Source organism: Pipistrellus hanaki, assembly GCF_964339955.1.
Source record: "Pipistrellus hanaki genome assembly, chromosome: 1".
NCBI lineage: Eukaryota > Metazoa > Chordata > Mammalia > Chiroptera > Vespertilionidae > Pipistrellus > Pipistrellus hanaki.
Window position 1 is genome coordinate 47,917,467 of NC_140503.1, and position 10,380 is coordinate 47,927,846.

At 49.3% G+C, this 10,380-nt stretch overlaps 1 protein-coding gene across 2 annotated transcripts in view; it reads right to left on the reverse strand.

Moving 5' to 3' along the window:
* The window catches only part of FAM81A (family with sequence similarity 81 member A), a 51,379-nt gene extending 41,957 nt beyond the window's left edge, over positions 1–9,422 (reverse strand). The window contains exon 1 of one of the 2 annotated variants that reach the window (XM_084874068.1): positions 9,246–9,422. The gene's annotated coding sequence lies outside the window, so the exon portion shown is untranslated. The remainder of the gene's footprint in view (positions 1–9,245) is intronic. The other variant, XM_084874069.1, reaches the window with a different exon arrangement.
* Positions 9,423–10,380: the final 958 nt, after the last annotated feature.

Here is a 10,380-nt window from a genome sequence, read left to right on the forward strand (position 1 = left end):
GCCCTCAAATCAAAGGGCCTTGGGTTCAATTCTCAGTCAAGGGCATGTACCTCAGTTTCAGTTTCCATCCCTGACCCAGATGTTGGGGGGGGGGGGGGGGTGGGAAGCGATGTGATATGTCTTTCTCATATCAATGTTTCTCTCTTGCGCTCTCTCTCTGCTTCCAGCCAGTGCAGAGATTGCTGCATAACTGATGGGATCTGGTCAACCTACAACAGACATGTCAGGTCCAGATGGGGTCACAAATAGACTGGAAGCCTCCAGACTTCTAGAACCCACTGATGCTATTGTTATTTTGTGGTGTGTTTTTTATTGTTGTTGTTAATCCTCACCAGAGGATATTTTTTCCATAGATATTTAGAGAGAGTGGAAGAGATGGAGGGGGGTGGGGAGAGAGAGAAAGAGAGAGTCAGACAAACAGACATCCATGTGAGAGAGATACATTGATTGGTTGCCTCCCACATGCATATGGACCAGGGCCAAGACTTGAACCTGCAAGCCAAGTATGTGCCCTTGACCAGGAATTGAACCTGAAACCCTTCGGTGCTTGGGCCAGTGCTCTCACTCTGGCCAGGGCAACTGATGTTGTTTTAATCTATTCTACAGTTTAGAACAGTGTTAATGTTTTTAAGAAAACCCCTGCAAAAACACACACACACACACACAAAAAAAAAAAAAAAAAAAAAACCCAGATTGGTTTTTGTTCCCATCTATTAATAACAGCTATTTTGAAATGCTATTTGAGTCTCCCATTGTTACTTGAAGTTTTCATGGATTATGCCTCCCAACGGAGCTGCAGGGGCCAGCAGGGGCTGCATACCACATGAATCTGTAACCCCTATGTACCCAGCACAGCATCTCTTCACAGACACCCTGAATGTTTGTGCATTGGCTTGTTTTTCTAATTCGGTAAGGCCCGTTGTTTTAATTACTGAGTTGCTCTGCCCAAATGACATATCGATGGCTGACTCAGGGTCCCCTCCAGCTGGGAGCTTGGCAGACGGCTCCAGGTTGCCCTGCACGGGCGCTCACACATGCGTGCACGCGCACCGAAAGAGAAGTGTCTTAATACTACTGTTAGGGTGTTTTATTATGATCAGCGGCTATATTTGGCAACTTTTCTTTCCAGCATTAGCGAAGACACATGACCAAATGTTGAAAAGGGAATCTGCCAAACGCAACAGCTAGAACAGAAGAAATATTATTCAAAGCTGGTGCAAACTACCTCCTCAACTACCAACACCCCCAGATGCACCACGGATCACCCGGGAGGGAGGCCTGGCTTCGCACGCTCATGCAGGCAGATTGCTAACTGTGACTCCGGGGTTCTCCCTCTATGACTTTCGACCTGAAAAGCGCAGGATTTGGGCTTGGAACCAAGACCCGGCCCCCAGCCTCCGCCCTTTTTCTCACACACAGTGGGAGGGGCCGGACTTCTCTGCTGAAACACCGGGAGTCCATGCGAGACTCTTTTATTCGTAATAACAGCTTGAGTCCAATGCATTAATTTTATAACAATTTTAGAGAGAGCAGGGGAGGCCTCCCGAGTCCTCTGAGAGATCATTAAAAATGGGGAGCAAAGAAACCTGAAATAAACAAAAGCAAGCTGAAGCCACGAGGGGTTTCTGAATAACATCTTCCCGGTTAAACAATTTTAAGAATTCCATAATGCGACAGCAGCCCCCACACATTCCCGCCCACATAAACAGGCTTTTTATTTAAGCCTCACTCAGCGAAGCAGCAGATTCTCTTGCCTTCACTTCTGGAGCTACTCTATCCAGAGGACATGTGATCGGCACAAAAGCATTTCTAAGAGGGAAACGCTGACCGCCAGCCAGCAAGGACAGGCACGTCTTCAGGAGAACTGTCGTTCCAATAACCTCCACAACTCGCCACCCTCAAACCTGATTTCCCATCGCAAATGCCAATTGTGCCTGAACACAGACTGAAAAATTCAGGCCAGCACATTCTGTTTGTCAGCCAGCACATTCCCAGTAACTCTCCTCCTGTGCCCACAAGCTAATCAAATACACCGTTTTATGGTCACTGATAACTACATTTTTAACATACCAAGATTCATTGGCCCCTGGGCGGGAGGGGTAATCAACACAAGACCACGGAGTAATGAAAAGCAACTGTTTTCTCTTCTTTCACCTGCTTTTATGTTAGAAATCCCTGGCTGTAGTGGCTCAGTTGGTTGAGTGATGCCCGTATACCCGAGAGGTTGCCAGTTCGATTCCCATCAGGGCATAAGCTTGGGTTGCAGGGTTGATCACCAGTCAGCAACCAATCAATATTTCTCATATCTCTCTCTCTCTCTCCCTCCCTCCATTCTTCCCTCCCTCTCTCTCTCCCCCTCTCTCTCCCTAATCAATGTTTCTCACATCTGTGTTTCTCTCTCTCTCCCTCCCTCCCTCCCTCCCTCCCTCTCTTCCTTCATCTCTAAGCATGTCCTTGGGTGAGGATTTAAAAAACAAAAACAAAAAACAACCACAACAACAAAAACACCCATGGCACATAACCACAGTTACAAAGTAAAAATAATAACAATAATAAAGTCATCAATATAAGGAAAAGGAGCAAACAGAAGAGGCATTGAGAGGAAGAACAGGCAGAAGAGTGGACTAAAGAAGAGGAGGGAGCGTGCAGGAGGCTGGGGGAAGGAAGGCGCTGCTGGCAGAGCAGGGAGTGGGCCAGACAGTGAGGAGAGAGACAGGGGTCTGGGCTCCGAAGGGAGGACATGAGCCTGAGACACGGCTCCTCACACATTCAGCTGCTCGTTTCAGACGTGAAGAAGTAGATGGGCCTTTTTAATATACTATGTTAGATTTCTCTGCTCTCTTTTTAAAAAATCAAATGTATGGTTTCTTTGTTTTGACACAATTATACAAAATTAAGGTGTCACCAGGGGAAAATCCTTTATTCCACTTACAACATAGAAATACCTTTTTGAATCACCCATTGTTTGGCTAAAAGGCCCTATGGAAGGGTACTCCATCCCCTCCTCCTCCTTCCTTTGGAGGAAGGCATAGGTCTCACCCACCTTGTACCCAGGCTAGCAGACCACTCTAAGGTCATTCTGTGCATGGGCTCAATGATTTTAATCAAGTAATTCAGTGCACTCAACAAATACTCACAGCGCCCTACAAAGCTGAACAAGTCACAGCCCCCACACTCACGAGCTTCAGTTCAACAGGGAAACAAAACAGACCACAATGCAAGCTGGAGAGGCTGGGACAGGCCATGTGAGCACTACCCACCAGGCCTTGCCTCTGAACGGAAGGCAGGCTCAGTTTGAACTTGGCCATCAAGAAAAGTATTTGAGCAGCAGGTGTTTGAGCTGGATATTTAAAGGGGTGGATTAGGTAAACGCAAGCAGATGAAAAAGGATGCAGAGAGGAGAAAGTAGAGGAAGTACTGACTAGTGCAAATTACCATGTACGCAGGTTCCTGTTGGTAAGCAGTCAAAGACAAGGCTGAGACTGGGACTGGGACTGTGCTCAGAGGCCTGGACTCCACAACAGTCTGGAACAGGAGAGAGACAGTAGAACTAGAAAGGAAGGAACATTTAAAAAATATTTTTATGGGTGTGTTGTTGTTTTTTAATTTCAGAAAGAGAGAGAAACATCAATGATGAGAGAGAATCATTGATCGGCTGCATCCTGCAAGACCCCTACTGGGGACCACACCCACAATCTGGGCATGTAACCTGACCGAGAATCCAACCATGACCTCCTGGTTTACAGGTCGATGCTCAACCACTGGGCCACACTGGCCAGGCAGGAAGGGACATTTTGAGGGAGACGGTGCAAGGGCCACAACAGCTCAACACTCAATGACCAACTGGATGTGGGAGTGTGAAGAAGAGGAGAAAAGTCAGAATAACCCAAGTGATGGAGAGCAGGTTACAGAGAGAAGAACGACAGCACAAACACCATTAAGGAGGTACTGAGGACACAGTATCTCCCCGATAGGCCGCCTCCCTAATAAGAGATAACCTGGATCTATCATGAGAACACACTCAAAGAACCCAAGTTGAAGGGTACGCCACAAGAAAATGTCCTTGTGGGGTGTTTTGTTTTTGTTTTTGTTTTTTTTTTAGGACATATACAATCAAGTGTTGGAAGTTGGGAAATAAAAAGGACCCTATCTACAAGTAACTCTGAAAACGGTTCAAGAAAAATTACAAGAACATACTCAGGTATGCATATGTCTAAACACGTGTGGAGAGAGAGAGAATGTGATAGAGCGAGAAGAATAAAGCAAGGTAAATAGTTAATGTTTTAGAACTGGAGCAAAAGGTATCTGGGAAAAGGGATTAAGGAAGCTAGGATGAAGAGCTGTTTCGAGACACAGAGGCTTGTGGGTATCAGATTCTGAATGGAATCTGGGGAGGGCACAGCCACACGTGCAGCTTTGAAGGCCTCTGGGAGGCCTGAGTACAACCTGGTTAAAAGCAGGTCATATTGCCACTCTGTTCCCGAACTGTGCCTTCCTTAAGCTGTTCTCATTTCTCCCGGCCTCAGTCTGCTGACCTACACAGCAGGAACGATAAGACTTATCTGCCTCATGGAGTGGGAGCGAGGATTCCAGGACATAATCCAAGTGAAGCACGGGGCCCAGTGTGGCACCAGATAACTAACTGTCCGCTAGCAACTAATGTTGGAAGAGCAAAAGGTGCCCAGGACCCCACATAATCCTACGTTCAGACGTCAGGAAGGTGAAGGAGAGAAATGAGGTCTGAGTTGCACCTGGAGAACCAGAGACAAGAATAGAGAGAGAGGTTTAGGAGGACAGCGACGGCCGGAGGCAGACCCAGGGGCAGAAACCAAGGTGGGGAAGGGCCTCAGCTCTGCAACCAGGACCCTCCCCAGGAGCCGGACAAGAAAGCAATTTCAGCAGAAAGGTGAGGGCGAGGCCAGAGAAGGGGGTGAGGGGGGGCAGTCAGCGGAAGGAGGCAGGGGGCATCAACACAGGGTCCTCGTAAAACAGAGAGCCACTGCCTCATACCGGAGCCCACGACCACTTATATAGGATTTGAATTAATTTAAAATTGGCAAAAATTAGAGATTCAATTCCTCAGTGACACTGGCCACATCTCATACGCACAGCAGTTGCACATGGCCAGGGATTCCCATGTTGGACAGCGCAGGTATCAAATATTTGCATCATCGAAGAAAGTCCTACTGATCAGAGCTGGGACGTCAGCATGGTGCCTTCTATTATCAGAATGATGACTTATTGACTATTTGGTGAGGGGAAGGTTGGGGCAGGGGAAGGAGGGACGGAGGAAACTGAAGAAAGAGAATAACAAATGGAGCAAGTTTCCAGAAGAGGCGAGGAGGAAGGGAAGAAATCCAGAGGCAGGAGAGTGTGGAGTGCATGTGGGTTAATTTGGTGAGGGGAATGAGAAATATTTTCTTCCCTGGAGAAAGAAAACAAAGCAGGACGAAAATGGGTAAAGACAAAGGCTTAAGTGAGGAGGGTGCTTTGGGAGCTTATACTGAGGGAGAGGGCACTCAACTGGGACATGGATATCCCATCTAATAGAGAGGAAATATGCTAATTGACCCTCACGCTGTCGCAAAGATGGCAGCACCTATAGCCAATAAGGAGGGAATATGCTATTTGATTACCTGCCCTCACAGATGATGGTGCCCACAGCCAATAAGGAGGGAATATGCTAATTGACTGTCCTGCCCTCAAATATGGCAGTGCCCACAGCCACAAGATGGTGGCGCCCAGTCCCCTTAGTCCCCCAGCCGCCTAGGGCTGGCCCAAGGCAAAGACAAGCCTCGAATAGCAGCTGCCCAGCTGCCCAGGGCTGCCTGAGGCTCAGGTAACCAGGGTCGGCCGAGGCTTGCACTGCCAGCAGTGGCAGCAGCAGAGGTGTGATGGGGCATCATCTTCCCCTGATTGCCAGGTCATCTCATGTCCCTGAGGGTTCCCAGACTGTGAGAGGGGGCAGGCTGAGCTGAGGGAACCCCCTCATTGCATGAATTTTCATGCACGAGGCCTCTAGTCCTTGATTTATCAATGAAGAAAGGCTATCTTCCGAAAGGAAACTGACTAGAAGTTTAAGGAATAGAAAAGTCTGGCATAAACTCTAAAAGAATGCAGTCCAGAGCTAATTAACCAAGGATATTTTTTTTATTGATTTTTTTTTACAGAGAAGAAGGGAGAGAGATAGTTAGAAACATCGATGAGAGAGAAACATTGGTCAGCTGCCTCCTGCACATCCCCTACTAGGGATATGTCCACAACCAAGGCACATGCCCTTGACTAGAGTTGAACCCAGGACCCTTCAGTCCACAGGCCGAAGCTCTATCCCCTAAGCCAAACCAGTTTTGGCTCAAGGATTTAAAAAAAAAAATTTTTTTCCACAGAAAAGCTAGACCTTGGTGAAATTAGAGTAGAGCCAGCATAAATGTTGAATGGAATCAGTCTTCCCGCCTTTGTGACTTTCTCTTAGATAACTTGGCAGGTTGTAGAAGAAAAATCAGATAATGAGAGTGATTTTGGATTGAGGACTGCCATATGAGAAGTCCAACTTGTTAAGACAAAGGTTCTGGGATTCCAGACAGAACTGAAATGGCTGGCAACATATAAGGTCCAAGTGGAGAAATGGAGCCATAAAGGGAATAAACAAAGCAATGAAAGGACCAGAGTGTCCTCAGTGATGGCTGAAACGTGGTGCATTGGGGGGGGGGGGGGGGGGGGAATGCCCGGGAGAGTCAGATAACCAGGATGAAGTCCAAGGTGAAGTCCAGATCTTAAAGGTGGAAAAAATTCCCAAGGCTAAACAAGCCATGGGAGTTGATATTGAGACCCTTGGGCAACTTCAAGGTCATTGAATTAATAGAGCGTCAACATAATTCTCCAAGTCACTGGCAGGAGACAAGGTAGAAAAGAGAACCAAGCCAGTTGCTCATGCCTGTTTGTTACTTTAAAAAAAAAATTTTTTTGATTTCAGAGAGGGAGAGAGAGAGAAACATCAATGATAAGAATCATTGATCGGCTACCTCCTGCACACTCCACACTGGGCATCAAGCTCACAACCCGGGCTTGTGCCCTGACCAGAATCAAACCATGACCTCCCTGGTTCACAGGTCGATGATCAACCACTGAGCCACCCCTGGCAGGGCTGCTACTATTTTTGTAGCATCAAGTGAAGTGATTCCCAAACCTGTGTGTACATCAGATCCACAGGGGGAGCTGTTTTCTCTCCCCATCTTCCTTTCTCCCCCTTCCTTTTTTTTTTTTTTTTGGGGGGGGGGGGGTGCTGTTCTTAAAATAAGGATTTATATGTCTTGCTACCTTGATGATTCTAATGTGGAATGTTTGGGAGAGTCTAAAGCCACATTTTTTTTCAAAATGCTCCAGGTGATCCTGAGGAGCCCAGCACTGATGAAAGGTCAGAAGGATGGAGTGGGGCACAAGCAGGCAGCGTTCTCTCTAAAGACTTTGTCAGTGGTGGGCTCACGGTTTGGAGGTGGCTCTGAGAAGCCAAGGGAAGGCCAATCCATGTTTCCGTGAGATGGGAAAGGGCTGGGGTGGGGGAGGAAAGGCCGGGGGTGGGGTGGGGCATGGAGATAGGAGATGGGCTCTGCCTCAGAAGAGTGAAAACACAGGAGAATGTCTGTAGGATATAAGGAACGGGACTGAGAAGTGGGTTGGAGACACACAGGTTAGTGGCCTGCAGAGAGAGGTGGCTGAAGTTCATGAGGGTTCCTGGTGTGTGAGGTGTGATTCGTTAAGGGTTTACAGGCTTAGTGGCTGATTTCCTGGGGAGTACAGATTTTTCTGTCTGGATGCTCTCAGATTTCTAACATGTAAGCCATTAAAGATGATTAAACCCTCAGGTAAACAGGCTTGCAGGAGCTTATTCATTAACACGGAGAATGCTGTCTTCCCCACCCACCTTTTCATGCAGATGAAACCGGACTGGAATGAATGCCAAGGACAGCCAGCCTCAGAGCAGAACGCGAGAAGGGCCAACCCCAGGGGCTGTGAGAAGGGCCAGGGATTTCCTCCCTTCCCTCTCAGGGTACATGCTGAGAATGCAGAAAGGGGCCTGCGGGATCTTTTTAGCACTAGCCAATGCTAAAAATAGAAGAGGTGTCACAGCGGATCTCAGGAGCACCACACACACACACACACACACACACACACGCACACACACACTCCATGCCAGGGTCCTGAAGGCCGAGACATATTCAAATCCTAGGGATGGTTCTCAGTAAAGAATATATTTACTATCACAAACCCAACTCTTATTTAAGAGCAAGCTGCCCCTGCTTCAGAGAGAGAGCTGCACTTCTGTGGATTCAAATCATGCTAGCATTATTTCTGGTGACTCCTATGAAATAATTTCTAAAACTGACATACACAGACAATAAGATGAAGGCGTGATCCCAGCCAGGCACTCCCGTGCACCACACACACACACACACACACACACACCCTCTCTCATGCATACTGAAGAAATGACTCATTTAATCTCCTGCTGCCTGCCACTACTGGGTCTTGATTCCACCTCTTCAAATACAAAGTTTCCTATTAGATTAACTACAGGAGAGAACTCAGGAGTATTAACCCTGATGTCGTTCGTGACTTGAGAGCACCCAAGAGGTTTTCACCTGGGCATCTTGAGAAGCAGCTCTCTGGACCACCTACCGCTTTCTCTCCATACTCGTCTATAAAACTGTTAACGTTTCTGGCCACTTGAGAACCAATGAATGGACACCCTTGTACACTATAGAGTTGAGCCCTGTCTAGTCTGTCCATGCAGAGCCAGTACTTTGGGGCCCTTAGTCGTCTCACAGGCCAACAGCACCGTGGAACTGCGAAGACCCCCAGCCTCTCCTTTTAACGAAGGAGGTGGGGGGCGGGGGGTAGGTTGACCCGTCCAAGGTCACCCAGCTCCCTGGCAATGTATATGCACCACCATAGCCCCTCCAAACAACCCCTCAGGGCTTCTGTGGGTTTGCTTGCATGCAGCCTCTCCTCAGCCCCCGCAAAAAATTAAAATAAAATAATAAAATGCAATGTCGGTTGCGCTTTGTGCCCAACTTCATTTCTGCGCGTCAGCCAGCCGTTAACCCTCTCGCCGGCAGCGGGTCGCCTGGGCCACGCGCGTCTCTCCGTGTCCCCCAAGTCTATGCTAGCATTGGGGCTGCCCCAAGGTCACGGCCGCCCCGGCCGCAGGACGTCCAGCCTGGGGGCCCCCGGGACGCGGCACTCACCCTCGCGGCGGGGCGGGCGGGCGCGCCGCGGCTCCCCTGTCCTCGCGGGCGCGGCTGGGTGCGGCGGCCGCCGGCGCGGGTGTGCGGGGAGCCCGGTGCGGGCCCGCGCCGCGGGGAGCGCCGTCCAATCAGCGCGCGCCTGCCGCCGGGCCCCGCGCGCGGCCCGGCCGGGTTCGCGGCTCCCGGGGGACGCGTGCCGCCGCGCGCCGCCCGCCCGAGCGGCTTCCGGGCGCGTTGCCTGGACGCGGTTGCCGTGGCAGCCCGAGCGGGAGGCTTTCCCCGCGCCCGCGCCCGCGCCCCGCCCGGCGCCGCCCCGCGCCCGCCCGCCGCGCGCCCGCACCCAAAATAGCCTCTCCTCCGGCCGCCGCCGGCCCCGCGCGCCCAGCCCCGCGCCCGGCCCGGCGGGCGGGGATCTCGCTCCTAGGAAGACAGACCCTGGCGCGGGGCTGGCCAGGGGCTAAACTGAGAGGTGCTGAAACGGCGCCTGATGAGGGTAATAGCCCTGGCGATTGCACTGTAATGTTCTGCGGAGCTCTGATATCCCTATTTACCAAACCTCTTTCCTAAAATAAAATAAATAAAATAATAAAATAAAATAAAATAAAATAAAATAAAATAAAATAAAATAAAATAAAATAAAATAAAATAAAATAAAATAAATAAAATAAAATAAATAAAATAAAATAATAAAATAAAATAAATAAAAAATTAATAAAATAAAATCGAAACCTCTTTTCCAAATAAAATAAAATAATAAAATAAAATAGCATTATTTATGTCCACCCACCCATTCACATGGGGACGAGTTCTTTTCTTAGGCCACTGCCTGGGAAACCGCTCCCACCCGTGCAGGTGAACTTACCCTCGCGCCTGCCAGGTGTCATTGGATGGGACACCTTGATACCCGCGCCGCAGGGACCAGGGATGGTGCCTCCCCGCACCAGTCAGACCCTGCTGCCACCCCTCTTTCTCACCTTCTTTCCTGCTCCCTCCCGCCTCATGCCCAGCTCCCAGGGCGTCCTGACTCTTTGCACCTTCCTTTCTGTGTGCATTCTAAGCTGGAGGCACAAGCCAGTCCACTCTAATTTTGCTTCCTCGCTGCGAGCTGGGTTTAATGGAAGCAGAGTTGGGGGCC